The sequence below is a fragment of the Ischnura elegans genome, chromosome 5 (genome assembly GCF_921293095.1).
Source record: "Ischnura elegans chromosome 5, ioIscEleg1.1, whole genome shotgun sequence".
Classification (NCBI taxonomy): Eukaryota; Metazoa; Arthropoda; class Insecta; order Odonata; family Coenagrionidae; genus Ischnura; species Ischnura elegans.
The window spans coordinates 103,263,446-103,278,367 of NC_060250.1; the positions used below are offsets into that span (position 1 = coordinate 103,263,446).

The window sequence follows — 14,922 nt, forward strand, 5'->3', positions numbered from 1 at the left end:
GTGATATAATCAGTCCATTCGCCCTCTACTAAAAAAATAAGATATTGCGTTTAGCATAAGGCATTCAGGCATGTGACAGCTTTTACAATGGTGCAGCGAGAAATAGCGGGCTGTAATGCATTTAAGCCGGAAGAATTGGGATCGTATATTGGTTAAATAATGAGGATACAATATCCCCGAAGTGAATAGTTAAGATAAAAGTGAGCTTCGCTTATTTGATCATCTTAGGATACAGATGAACCAAAAGATCTACAGTCTTGAGTAGATGGTAAGATACAAATTTATTGACGTTAATGAAATGACATAATATATAAGAAAGAAATATGTGTAAAAAAGCTGCCATGGGACCTGAAATAGTATATAAAGATATAAAATTCAAAATGTGTATCCCTTGATGGTAGTGCGAGAGAGAAGTTAGCTGAAAGGTTCAATTTTAATAGTCCTTCAGACAATACTAAGGTATTTCTATGAGCCCAATCCAAATAACGGCAGAAAACGTGTTTGATTAGGCGTCGAATGCCATGAAAAAGTGGTTGGAACCTTTCTTCAAATATACCCGACATGCCAGTCAATTTTGTTGTGTTAACAGGCCGCAAAAACAAGCGATATGACTCAGAAGAAGTTATCAATAGGAAAATTAGGGATGAAATAACTGATACAATATTTCGATTGATATAGGTACAGTTCTCACTCATTCTACGGGGTGGCTGGTTTATAACCAGGTATTATAAAATATATACTTAGCCGCTTGAGACGGTTGGCCGATGCCACAGGCGCTTAAATTAAATTTTAAAGAATGCATCAAGATTCTTACATAATGCTCTATGTGTGATATTCATTCCAATACATTTGCGTAGATGCTGTAGAATTTATTCGTCTTTTTCAATATCTACTTATATACCAACCACCCTGTAGCAGAAACAATCGTAATCGCAACCTTGGAGCTCCTCGAACAAGCTTATATTTTATTAGAAGGTAAGTTTCACTCTAGCCTAAAAAGCGTAATAACTTATGTAAATGCACATTGATATAGAAAAAGATACGAGAGTATTGTAGGAGCAAAAAACATTGAGATACGAAGTATATACGCTAGAGATTAAGACCACAAGGTAAAGCGATAAGAAGCTTATGTTACAAAACTGCTCAGTTTGGAACACTGCATATCTAAATGTCGTAAAGATCGACAAATGAGGAAGATTACTCAGTAATTAAAGCAATCAGGTACAACTGCACTGAAATACGATACCGAAAATGAGAGAGGATAACAAGGGTTGCAAAATACTAAAGCTGGAAGGATTCAAGAAAATAAGAGTCATCGATTAGCAAGCGTATACCAACTAGATCAAATACTCAAAATAGAAAAGAAAAACAGAAGAGGGTTGCTCTCGCAAGAGTATCGCAGGCCCAACACCAGATAATGATCATGGAGACAGACCCAATTAAATCGATACGCCACACTTGCTTCTTTCCGCGTTCGCTTGCATTCTACCACAGTAATGGGGCAGCACTCAATCAGTTGATTTGCATCATACACCATTGCAATGGAATTCATTGTACTAGCGGCATAATTACACCCTCTGTGGGCATTTTCGGAACTAACTAGAGGTAAGACTTGGAGAATTATTTCCGTTCATTTCCAATCAGTATTAATTTCGAACAGCATCCATTCTCTCAGCGAGAAACTTGATTGATACCATTAACTGCGACCTATTACGTAAAATATGAAAAGAAACCAGGTAAGCGAAAACTACGTCGGACTAAACCTTCTCGGATTTGATCGCTAGAATAATCTACGTTACATTCCAGTTTTACATGGTGAAAACCTTCAGTGGTTTCCAACAAGTAGCAACTTTGTGTCTTACAATAAGTCGATGAATTTGTCATTCTTTATCAATAGAGAGAAAAAACAATAGAATCTTCGATACCTTGGGCCGCTATACATCCCTTAAAGTTAGAAAAAACGTAAATTATTCCAAGAAAAACTTTGGAGAAAATAAGTAGTCTCATGGAGAAGCCATTTCAGCAACGGAGTATGAAACATGACTAGAGCAGAGGAGAATATAGGAATATAGCATATTACCCCATGAAAAAATTATCATGAATATATCATGAATATTTAAATATACTCTATTTATACTAATATACTTCTTATATACTAATATTATTCTATACTAATATACTTCTTTAATATACTACTTTTTCACTCAATATATTATATGATCTATCCAATTATTATGATAGAAGCTGTAGATAGAGTCCACAAGCTAATAGTAAAATGCATAACGTTCTTTGAGAACGAAATCATAATCACAAATACTTGAGAGAATTTTAATGATGACCTAGGTCACAAGAATAACCGACATTCTGACACCAATTTTACACTACTGAGCGAGCAAAGGAAAGGAGAGAGGGAAAAAATAATTTTTCAACTGCTCCGGGACATAAAAACAATAGCAATGGATATAGGGAAAAAATTGAGACAAAAGAGAAAGTTTTCCGACCTCAATAGGGCTTCGTTTACAACTGGGTAGACAAGTGAGTTGATGTGCATGTTCTATGTACTTGAAAAATGGGCCTCTTGGCTCTTTGGCAGGATGCTTCAATTCGGGCCACTCGACGGATAGTGCCTTCATTCTCAGAGTTTTTCGAGTCTTCACGCCCACTCCAGAATAAATCCAGGCAAACGATCGCGGAGTAGATACGTTCAGGGCGGAGTGAATTTTCAACTTGCTCATAAAATTAGCTCTAACTATATCCCATGTGATAAACATACTACTACAAAAATAAGACGACTCAAATTAATGGATGGAAGTACGTTTTTAAACCGCATATACCGAACTTTCTTGGTATGTCTGGGTGGTTTTCATCATATTCTTAAATATTTCCTTCATTTTCATTATTTTTCTATTCGTACATTGTCTTCATCGATTTTCTGAAGCCTTTCCTCTATCGTTATCCCGCTGTCATTAAATAGCAGTTTTTTATCTGCTTCAAGGTTCAGCACGAGTGACTTTTACGTATACCGCCAACCATTATTTTGTGCATAATAATTTTTGTAGTACTCATTCGTTAAAAATTTCGTTAGTACTCGTCATATTGAATAAAAACGTATGGGCTATGTCGCCGCGTCAATTCTTGGGTGGCCACAACGTTTCCCGACCGATGCTGGTCGCTTTCTCAAGGGATTCTGAATATTTGAAAATTTAAATTCTAATACATAGGTATCTGTGTCAGCGTGGAATATAATTAGAGCTGGAATAGTATAGAATCGAAGCGGATAAAAATTGTAATTTGATGACACCGAAGTGGCGATCGAGAAAAATCTTCAGAAAACCTATGGAGACAATGCATAGATAGCAAAATAATAAAAATATTAATGAATAATAGAAATATTTTAAAATACAAAGAAAGCAACTCATACCCCCCAAGATAATAAACAAAACTGTTTCGGTAAAAAAGCTAGACAACACATCGTCCAAAGGTATCAAATGGAAACCTCCTCAGGAGCTTAAAAATAAATAAGTGAAGAGTTGGGAGTTGGGGATCGCAGGAAATTTCGGGCTTATTATCACGGAGATAATACATTCAATTTTAGTCCCAACATATTTTCAACCCGGATATAAAACCAACTCCAAATGTATACCAAGGCAATAAAATATTATAATGATAAGAATATGTAAGTAAATAAAAGTAAGTAGATAGTGTGTAAATGAATGAGATCAAAGGTTTTTTTCAATCCTACAGAAAGGATTAGTTCTGGGCTATTTCACGATAGAAAAGGATTACGTAAACCTATTTTTTCACAATCAAATCCATAATATTGTGAAAAGTAATATTTATTGATTATTCGAGACGCACCCACGATTTGTATGGATGATCTGCACTAGGTAAAATAACGCAAACTTGATTTTACTTATTCGATATGAAGGAAAGCGGAATCGGAATATATTCTTAATTTTGGCACGCAGAACCTATTTAGAAAGCTCACCAGCATTGTGCCCTCTATAAATTGGTTCTAAATCTAAATTCACAAGCATTCTACGGCATAGAAACTGGTAAATATTTTCAAAATTTCTAAAATACGGTGTTAGCATAAACACTGGCTGAGCAAAGAATGATTTTTACATTACCCAGCCATATCATTCCACTCTGACAACGGTAAAACGTCTTTATCCGTTATCTTCTCTCATAGGTGTACAGAGGAAAATATGTTTCTGCTATGCTTAATTTAATCATTTTTTTACTCTACCCGCCAAATACAACTAGTGTTAGCAAGTGTAGTTAGTGTAACTAGTATAAGTAATTGTACTTTGATGAAATGCAACAACATATTTCACGGCTGTATAAAGCGCAGAGTTTCAAGGGGTACACAACGCTTAATTTTTTGTACATACGGTCTACGGTGGAACCTCACTAAATGACCACTCTCCCCGGAATTTTATTTCTTGTGCGTGGATTTTCATTGATAGGTTACTCAATGAAGACATGTCGAGCATTTGTGATGCACTCCCTCACAAAAATAGAAACATTACCAGTCATTTTCAGAGACCGCGCAACTATGTAACTCGTGTCATTAACAAGGGATGAAATAGGCCATGAAAAAATATTTAGCTTATCCGGGATCCGAACCCTGATCTCCTAATTACTGGTTGAGTTTGGTAGCCTGTAACACCACCTAACCATATTCTCAAAGGGAACTTCAACTATTTTTTCAAGTCAAATTTTATTCCTGGTTTATAAACTGCATTCGTGCAAGTAACTTCGTACAAAGTCACTTGTTTCATGCAGTGCTCTAGTGCCATAAACATAATACAAATAATCGAAACCGGGACATTTATGGCGAACCTGAAAATGCCCAAATGGATAAGTTTACGGAATTGCTTTTCAACTGAAAATTAAGAACCATTGAAAAAATATAGCAATAATCCAAAAAGATCCAAACGTATCCCAAAAACATAACTGCACCCTGTTTCATGTTAACAACTGGTTTCTGGCACACAACAAAGGGAACAAACCCTCATGGGAAATCGATATATAACATAAAAGGCATTTGTGAACTTACTTCTAAGCCTCGAGGTCCATGTCTCATAAGTCCTCGTCTCCTTATCTCGATCCGTGGCTTTGGTGTTTCAGTCTGCGAAAGAGAGGAGCAGATATCGTTAGCACCAAAAATAAAAATTCAATATAAAACTTTAAGGAGAAAACATTTTCCACAACTGATATGCCATACGTCATCACCTCAACAAGGGCGTAAATATATATATTACGTGGTGGAGGGGAGTAGAGCCTCTAATCAAGTTGTATATTATCTTAAACAATAATTTTAAAAATATTTACAATTTTCTTTAAATTTCCTTCAATTGGGTGTCATAACATATTTAAAATAAAAATATGATGATGATGGCAGACTTAACTGCTGAAACGTAGGCGCCGATAAAAACTATAAACCGGTTAGAAACCAGAGGAAACATATATCTACATTAGTCTTCGCTTGGAAAATCTACGAAATTTCTTCCACCAAATAACTTCTACAAGTGTAGGCACGATATTTTAGTTAAATACGAGACAAAATTGGATTTTTATGGCAACATACACTTATTTGTGCAATGAGGTTAACATACTGCAAAAATAAATCACTGACTCACGAGTTATCAAGTGATACCCTCGCCCAATGGGAAACGTTAAAGAGATCAACGAGGCGGCGAAAGCGAAGACTGGAGGCAATGTCTGGCGAGTGGTGAATAAAGGGCTGCAGGGCGATTCCTCAAACCTACGATCTCACAATCACAGAAGAGCTTTGATTTAATCCTTTTAATATTCCTTCGCGGCCACACCCTTAGACAGTAACGAGCCATAATTCCCACGCGTCAGACGGACCTTCATAAAGCGGAATTTAACGTGACTGAGTCATTTTGACATACTAGCAGATCCAGTAAGTTTCATTCTTCTGCATAAGAAAGCAATAAACTTTTGGAAAAAGAAAACCGCTTCATCACGGAAAATTTTGCAGCCGACAGTAACTGCAGGAAAAAGGTTTTCTTAAGGCATCTGGATCTTTGCAGACAACAAATGAAATCGTTCGTTCTTGAAATTGAAAGGATAAGGCCAATTCATGTCTATTGACTCATTCATATTAATATCCGTGTCTCTACCAAATCTATCCTTGGCTGAGGTGAGTACGAGAAACGCCTTAAGAGTTTATTATCGCTAATTTATTCCACAAGGACGCTTTCAGTGTCCCATACATCTCGAAAGTCACTATCGAAAGTGGGGGACAAAATCCACAGCTGGAAGCCAAGGAAATACGTCAGTAGGTGATTAGAAAAAGGTTGTTGGTTTTAGGGAAGAATATAGAGAAACCAAGGGCTGCGAATAGCTTGTATTAAAGAAAAGGTCACTAGGAGACCACGATGAACGTCCCATCCAATGGACAAGACGTGCTACCCACAAAACCTAGTAGTAAAAATCGGCCATGCAAAAGAAAAATCTATACCATTTCCTAAATGTTAACACCATTATATTAATGTAATTATTTACTCAGCCTGAAACAAGTGCGGACAATAAGACATTTAGGATACAGAAAGGGAAATAATTGGGACACATACATAATGATGAAATATCACGGAGTTCTACTGAAATGAATGATCGTCACGACCAACTGTAAGATTTCAGCATAAAAAAGAAGAGCAAATAAATGGTGCACAAAATACGATTGAATTCACAAGTTCACGCTAGAATGGCATCTAGAATGGAATAGTGCACAATTTAATTTCATTTTCGATTATTTTCATTTCATTTCGAACAGTTTCAAAATTGAAAAGACTCGTGCTATTCTGTGCTTCTATTCGTCGCCTCCTTCCCGAGCTATTCGCGAATAAAAATGGACGACCTTAACCATTTTGCAGATTCGATGATGACATCACCAACTCATACCGCGTATGTCACTTCACCACTTATACTCAGTAGTTTACTTCCGCGCATGGATAGTTACTGTTTACACTTGCATAAGCTATTCCTTCCCTCATTGAAATGTTCTCCCCGGATAAGAATATACGAGCCAGATCTCTAATGACGTCACCAACTCATGACCAATGGCGGCAACTTTCGTTTTTTCCAGTTTCACACGTACGAGGGTACGGCTGAATTGGGAAGATTTTTTTTGACGCAACGTATCTCATACCCTTCAATCTTTCAATGACTTGCGATTGCGTGTCTGAGTGAACGACCCCTTTGTAATACATGGCAGGAGAAATATGAAAAATCTGGACTGGAATGCTTTAAAGACAGGGAGAATACATCAACGAATCTTAGGTCCTGAGGTAAACTCAAATCAGTAGCTAAGGTAAGAAAATGATAAAAGAGTGTAACTACTTTGCACTCAATCGAATCTCTACTTATTGGTTACAAAGGCTCAATCATGGTATTATATAAGAAAACAAAAAAGAACATGTCAGGAAATTTAGCAACCGAAAAAAAGAGGTTGTGTGATGATGCTGAACGTTTATGTAACTATTTTTTTGACATAAAATACTTGAAGACTAATCATCACGAACGATAATTGACTTACGATAAGATGTGAAGATGCCAAACTGGCTTCGGCCAATTGGTACGTAGCCCACTTGTATATCTGACACTTATATAACGGTACTTATTCAGTGTTTTTGGGGCAAACTGATATTCCATTGTGCAAATATTCCCTTTCCTAATCAATACGCTTTATATAACCTATGAAGGCCATTTATAAAGTTTCATATCATTATGTGCAAAAAAACGACACATTACTCATCCACTATAGTAATTTTTATAATTTAATCAGTTGAATGAGAATTAAAATCATAAAAATAATGATATATTCGTGTGAAAAATATTGTATTATAATAATTTCTAGAATTCTAAGCAACTGAGCCGTCATTTGAAGCTTACATTTGAAGATAACATAATAATTTATGATTCCATTTATAGGTCCACACTATCTTTTCCTTTCCCACGAATATAATTTTCACCGGGACAATGTTGCAAACTTTTATGTAACCAATCAATGATAAGCATAAAAGAGCATTGTTTTTGTAAGGAATTACTTCTTTCCTGCTTGATATAAAAATGATGATAAGGTACGCACGTGGGATTCTCTTTCGCCCTCTTGTTTTATCCAGGCGTTAGAAGGCTATTGACTCGAACATTTGGCTGCTAACCATAGAATCCCGGGTTCAAACCCCGGGTGAAGCCTTCGAACACCCCCAACAAATATCCTCGAAGTTCGGGGTGACCCAAGGAATACCCAGAATGTGTGATATTCACACGCTTTGTGGCTTAACATGGCATGAGTTCTTCCCTCACCCATCCAAACCTACCTTAGGGTAAAATTAAACAAAATAAAAGATACACTGTCGTACCTTCCACACAAGCTTACTTAACCGACCCAGGTTTCGACATTACACAATGTCATTTTCTTAGCTTTGAAAATTACTTAACCGACCCAGGTCTCGACATTACACAATGTCATTTTCTTAGCTTTGAACTTAGCTTGCTCTAAACTTCTGTGGAACATGCAACAGTGTATCTTTTATTATGTTTCCTGTCACCAAGTTCCACCAAATATCGCCATCCAACCTTGAGTTGATTAGGGATACATAACTGAGTGAATTAGTGAGATTAGCTGAGAACTAATCTTTGTGAATTGAACGGGAAATGGATTTTCCCTCAGTATCTAACTGCCTCAGGGTAGTAAACAAACTATCATTTCCTCTTCTATGCATGTAATTTTAACCGGGAACATGTGTCAAACTTTAATGAAACCAGCGATAAGCATGAAAGAGTCACCAATTTTTTAAGGGAATACCTTCTTTCCGGCTTGAGATAAAAATCATGATAAGGAAAGCACGTGGCATGATCGGCAATATTTCAAGTCCTCCTGTGTTATCGAGGCGAATCAGAGAGTAATATACCATCATCATTTAATAAAGATCACAGATAATAGTTTCCACGAGCTAATGATCACCGTCGAAAACACAGCTTCAACTTCAAACGTTATCAATGTCTCTGTTCGAAGTTCCCCATCTATTCACACACCCATGAATGACCAAATTATTTTTATTTCTCACCGGAAAGAAGGCGCCTATGATTTCACTTTTTTCAGGGAAATATTTGGTAAAATCTTTCCATCTCCAATGGATACCTACTTCTTACGGTATCCATGCTTTCCGACAATGCTAGCACGAGCTAGCTTTGACCAGAAAAAAGTATTCCTTCTAAACTTTACTCAAGTCGCGTGGCTTATTTCATTTAGTATCCAAGCAAAATAGTTTTTTCTAAAGAATAGAAAAAGAAAGGCTATATTCAGCTAAGGTTCAATGCACATAAATAGTAACAAGGGGGGACATCGCCATCTAGTTAACCGACTGGGACAGCCTCTAGTATGCATCAGCAAAAAAGCCATTGGCAGCAAGCAAAAAGCTATTCCAAGGCAGTAATTAGATTACGAGGGCGGTTTCTTTTTCAACCTCCTATGGGTCATGAGCAGAAGACGAAGTGATTGATTGAAAATTATTCCATTGCTAAATATTGATCACACTTGTGGTGTCCTTTCGACAAAATGGCCTCAGTGATTGAGGAATTGACCAATCCAGTCGTTGAACGACCAGTCGTTTCTGAGCGCAAGCTTTACTGTAACATCTTCGTATGATGTTGCCACCAATAACTTCCAATGAATATTGTCTTTGTTCTGAAGCTCATCGTCCGTTTTAAAACGCTTCCTTCCTAGCCATATCTTCATTTCAGCGTAAAGATAGCGGCTCTATGTCGACATTGCACGGCGGGTAATAGAAAAATTCCCATTTAAATTACTGAAGGAGCGGTTGGGTTGTACCAGCGCTGAGATGACGGACGTTGTCATGGATCAGAGCACTTCCAGAAGTCATCATGTCTCCTCTTCTGCTTTGAATGGGAATGGGCGTAATGCTTCACACTGTATCACACTCTAGCCACAGTGCATTAAAACTATTGTCTTTTATCGGTATGAAGGTCTAGACATGTAAATGCTGAAGTAATTCGGCGAGTTTTCTGGCTATCGCTCCGCAGTGCACACTCGGCGGGAGAATAAATTGAGTTAGTGTGGTTAATGAGATTGCTACTAACCTTAAACTAACAACTCACGATCAGAAATGACTTGAGCGTGTGGTGGGGAGGTTGCCAGATCCACTCAGTACCCGCCTGCCGCTTCTATGGTGTTTTTGCTGAGGGATCGGAGGTTGAAATAAAACCGCCCTCAAGCTTTGATTCTACCCTCGCCGACGAGTATAAAAGAGCTCGCCAAGAATACAGAAAATAAGGATTGAAAAATCCAATAAAACAGATAGGTAAAAAATCAAAATACAAGGGGTGCATGGCGGTGAGAAAAAAATCGCACGACTTCCAAGCGGATCGGTGAAATGTCACCTCGGGAGCGCCGCATTATTGATTGAGGCCTACTTGCTGAGGGTGACATCCAATAGGTGGCTGGCACTCTTTGGCACGCGAGTGATAACGGGCACGTCACGGCTCCTTCCTTGTTGGCACGCAAGCGGAGTGAACGTATTCAACTCTCTTTGACTTGGTACCTGCAGGTGCGCGCTCAACAGGGGTCGTCGCCGCTGACCAATAGCAATCGATTATTTGCCACGGGAGTAAAGCACATCCCACCCTCGCACACTGACGGATTAATGAAATTTTGCGAGGGGTGAATACGTCTAAGTCTCGAGGTCTCGCGGGAGGGGGGAAGTAAAGAGTTTCCTCCAATTTGAGGGGTAGTATTTTAAAATAAATTTGAAAATTTTCCTTCAGTGTTTTACTAGATGATTTAGTTTATAATTGAGAAACAGGCATATTAATATCAAGTTATAATTTTATGCTCTGAAACTTTCAAGATGATGTTTCAAGTTTTAGGTGAGCAATAAGTCACCAAAAAGACAAAATGTGACCGGAAAAGAGGGAGGTAGGCATCAAGGTTTCCCTGGAATAAAATTAACGTAGAAATAGGTCTTTGTAAAGGTTTCTGTGCGTAAAACGGGCATTAAAAATGAGAATGCATATTTTAATTTTTAACTACTTCCTCCTTTTAAAGAGGAGCGTGGTAGCTTAGTGGCTGCAACGCTTGGCTCCTGAACGAGGGGTCTTGGGTTCAAATCCCGGGTGGAGCCTTCGAATACCCTCAATCAAAATCTTCAAAGTTCGAGGTGGCCTAGTAAACCGTTCCCCAACGCTAAATAAGTAAAAGTCAAACGTCAGTGGCTAAAATCGGGGTGAGCCCTACCCTCAACTATCCAAACCAACGTTAGGGTTGAAATATTGAGGGAGTATCACTTTAAACTTACATATATGCTCATGTATGCCCCTTTAATTCACCCTTGTAAATGTCCTCCAGTTATTTAACACACCCGTTCCCCCATATATGCTGTTTTTCACGGAGACGCGGAGTTTTCCTTAAAGACGTCTTTATGCACCGGTTGTATTTCGTCTTCTCGGTGATTCATTACTCATTTTACACTTAAGACATCACCTTGAAATGTTCAGAGTAACATATATAAAAGAGAATATTGTCAAAATTTTCGTCTCTTAAATATAAAAATAAATTTATCAGAGAAAAGACTGATGTAAAAATTTCAAATTTAAGATAAAAGCAAATGTTGACTAGGGTCTATTCCACATGACCGAAAATTTTCAAGATGATAGCCAGATAAGTTCAAGGAAGCTGTCCGACAAAAAAAACTGATCTGTCGAGCAGGAGGTATTGTTTTTCTCGAGCAGTTTTCACAAAGGAACGAAGGAAATTTCATTTTCTCGAAAATTCTGAAACGTAGCAAACTGATTTTACTCCATCGATTGATGAAAAAAATTGGATAACCCGAGCAATATTCTATGAGAATTATATTTGAAATGATGATTCACTACTTAATCTCGCAATGCCGGTCTAAGTATAGGAACAATGTTGATTACAATTAACACATAATAGTTCTTGCGGAAAAAACCTACATAAATGCCGTAATTATGTTAAACTGGTCACAAAAATGGAACGACGGTAGGTCACCATATTAATTTGTGAAATATTAACAAATAAATACAGTAAATGAAGGCAAGTCACGCTTGGGTCAATTTTTCGCGGGGTTTCCAGCGGGCCATGTTCCTTACGGTGGCAAAGTCTCTTTGGAATTCTTTTCCAACATATTCAGGGGTGAGGGTAGATGACGAATTAGTTGATGATAGCTGAGGTTAGATGACAAGAAAATTCCAACTAAACACCAGTCTCCAAGTAGAGCTGATATTAAATCGGAGAAAAATGTTTCCAAGTTATACAACCGAAAAGCATGAAATCATTAATCAAATCGTGCTAGTCAAACGATAAAGGGACCAGAATTGGCTCATAACGCTTGGAAATGCAATAATTAAAAAATCAATTTATGTAATTTATAATCCGCATTTGGTGTATCCTTACTCTACTCCTTATAATCAATTAATGCTATCTAAAAGTAAAACCATTTGAAACTAATTATGTGATGGTAGTTGTTTTTTGAATCGTTCAGCCATCATTGGACTTCCTTGAGTCAGAAAAAAGATGCGAAAGTAAGATATCGAAAGAGGGAATTTGAGGGAATGTTGCCATAGCGACAGGGCGCGGATCAAAGAGATGGCCAACAGGAAACACCCGGGGTCGACGGCATTTCTATTTTTAGCTCAGCAGGGATTGAAGAGGGAGCATCAATCGGAGCTGTATAGCGATCAGACTCATTAGAGTTGTGTATCTATAATGATGGGACTCGGGGTAGATTTCTTTCTCGAAGCTAACAATCGCTTTCTTTGTGCACTTCTCCAATGCCCAATTAGGCTTCGACAGATCTTTGCCCGAGGTAGATGCAAAAAGATTTCATTCAGTCCTCGCGGAAGCATAAGTACCTACTCAAGAAGCGCAGAAGAAGGAGGGAGAAATATGGGGGAGTGGCAAGAGAAAAATACGGCAGGGAAAATAAGAAAATGGCAGGCAGAATAGCCAATAGTGCGAAGAAATTGAATGCCGACCCCAAGATGCCTACCACGAGTATTACATCAGATGATTCTCAAGTCCGCCGCCAGAATTGTTGTCGCTGCGCGCGCAATTAAAATCAGATTCCAAGATCTCGTGGCGCTACCAGTCATCTATATCCACTTTTCACGAGGAAATACACGGTAGCTATACGTAACTGACTCAATAAGTCATATAAACCACACATTTAACTTATACGAGACGATTTTCAGTTAAAAAGACCACTTCCACTACCGTTAACGGCGAAAGTCACACTGAACAAGATAACGCTGCCTAGTGGCGCCGCCCCGAATACATTGCGCGCGAAACGGCAACAGATATAGGTAGAGCAAACCGCCATATTTTTGGGCCTATTTTAGTGTGGTCCCCTGGAGGCGATCTCTTACATAGAAGAGGCACCAAAACGTCACGTCGAAGACTAATTTTTGCTACCTCGCAGAGCACATTTTTACTGTTTCCAAAAATGTCCGCAGCGCGGCGGTGGTTGTTATTTTATTCTCAATATTTACAGCAATGAGAAATAGCAATGGGAATAAAAATTTATGAATTTGATAGATCATATCATGAAGAATATCGCTTTAAAAAACCAATCATAACTTATTTTTCCTGCAAATTCGGATCGCTCAGCTCATCTGCGATATAAGCGGTGACTTCTGCAAATCCATGAAAATGCGTAATGGATGGCAACACAACTAGAAGCAGACTGAAGAATCCTGCATTTTAATATTCCATGCCGACTCATAGTGGAAAATTCAACTCGCCGTGGAACAGCTACATAACCCAACCTTCCCGGCCGTGCTTCTTCCAACTCAGATAACAGAAAGCGTTACACAGATGTTAAACGAAATGGATTGGCAGCCGCTAGAGACCCGGAGGCAACGCGCTAGTCTTAGATTGCTTGAGAGATTGAGAATGGATATCTTTAAGAGCGACACAGGGATAGATATTAGAGCCCCACTACATTTCCAGGTCTGACAGAAGCGATAAATTAAGAGAGATATTCTTCCGAATGAATTGGTATGGGAATTCGTTTTTCCCCCGAACTATCAAACATTTTAATAAATACTAGGCGTAATTCCGTTTGACCATTTCCTTTGCATGTATAAACGGTTGGTGTCCAAACACCCAAAACCACACGTCTATTGAGGCAGCTTGCGGGGTAGTATGTAGAACTCACTTAACGAAGTGACCAACTAACTGCGGCGAATATCAGCGGGCATTCAAATTCGTTGCAAGCAATTAAAATCTTTGGAGTTGGGCAGCAAAAATCATAAAACTTATCCCACCAGTGCCAACCATCCACCCACGACGACTGGTTTTAAGAAAATAGACTCTTCCAGTTACAAATACGTCTTAAGTTTTCGCGAGAACTGTACCTTTCACCAAAAATCAATGCATAAACAAAAATATTTATAATGGGGAGCGTAGTTACTAAGAGGGTAGAAGCGCTCCATTGCGTTCGCCTACTGATTGAAGGGTCTCAAATTCAACTACGAGCAAAACTTTTGAACACCAAAGCAAAAAATCCTCGCCATAAAAATGGGCTAGGGGAAGGATCTGACCTCCTAAAGAGTGTAAAATACATAATTATGTTGAAAATTTCCCCGTGTATCTCTGTTCCAAACAATCTATAACATATAGAGGCAAGATCTTGTTGAGAAAAAATAAAAATTACGTGTGTCATTGATAAAAAAACCATTTCATTCTAGCTCCTGATTTCCTAAAAAACGGGACAAGGGAATTTTTTTTTAAAGAATACTTTCACAAATAATATGAATCATTAATATTACATCTTGAAGGGTGTAAGACAATCGTGAGAAGCCACTCTAGTCTGAACTTAACAAAAGTAAATATTTAATTTTCCACACATC

At 38.1% G+C, this 14,922-nt stretch overlaps 1 protein-coding gene across 1 annotated transcript in view; it reads right to left on the reverse strand.

Annotated features, from left to right (window-relative positions):
* LOC124159351 (glucose transporter type 1) overlaps window positions 1-14,922 on the reverse strand; it is a 338,182-nt gene that overhangs the window by 154,071 nt on the left and 169,189 nt on the right. Inside the window, exon 3 of the mRNA XM_046535114.1 lies at window positions 5,063-5,134. The gene's annotated coding sequence lies outside the window, so the exon portion shown is untranslated. The remainder of the gene's footprint in view (window positions 1-5,062; window positions 5,135-14,922) is intronic.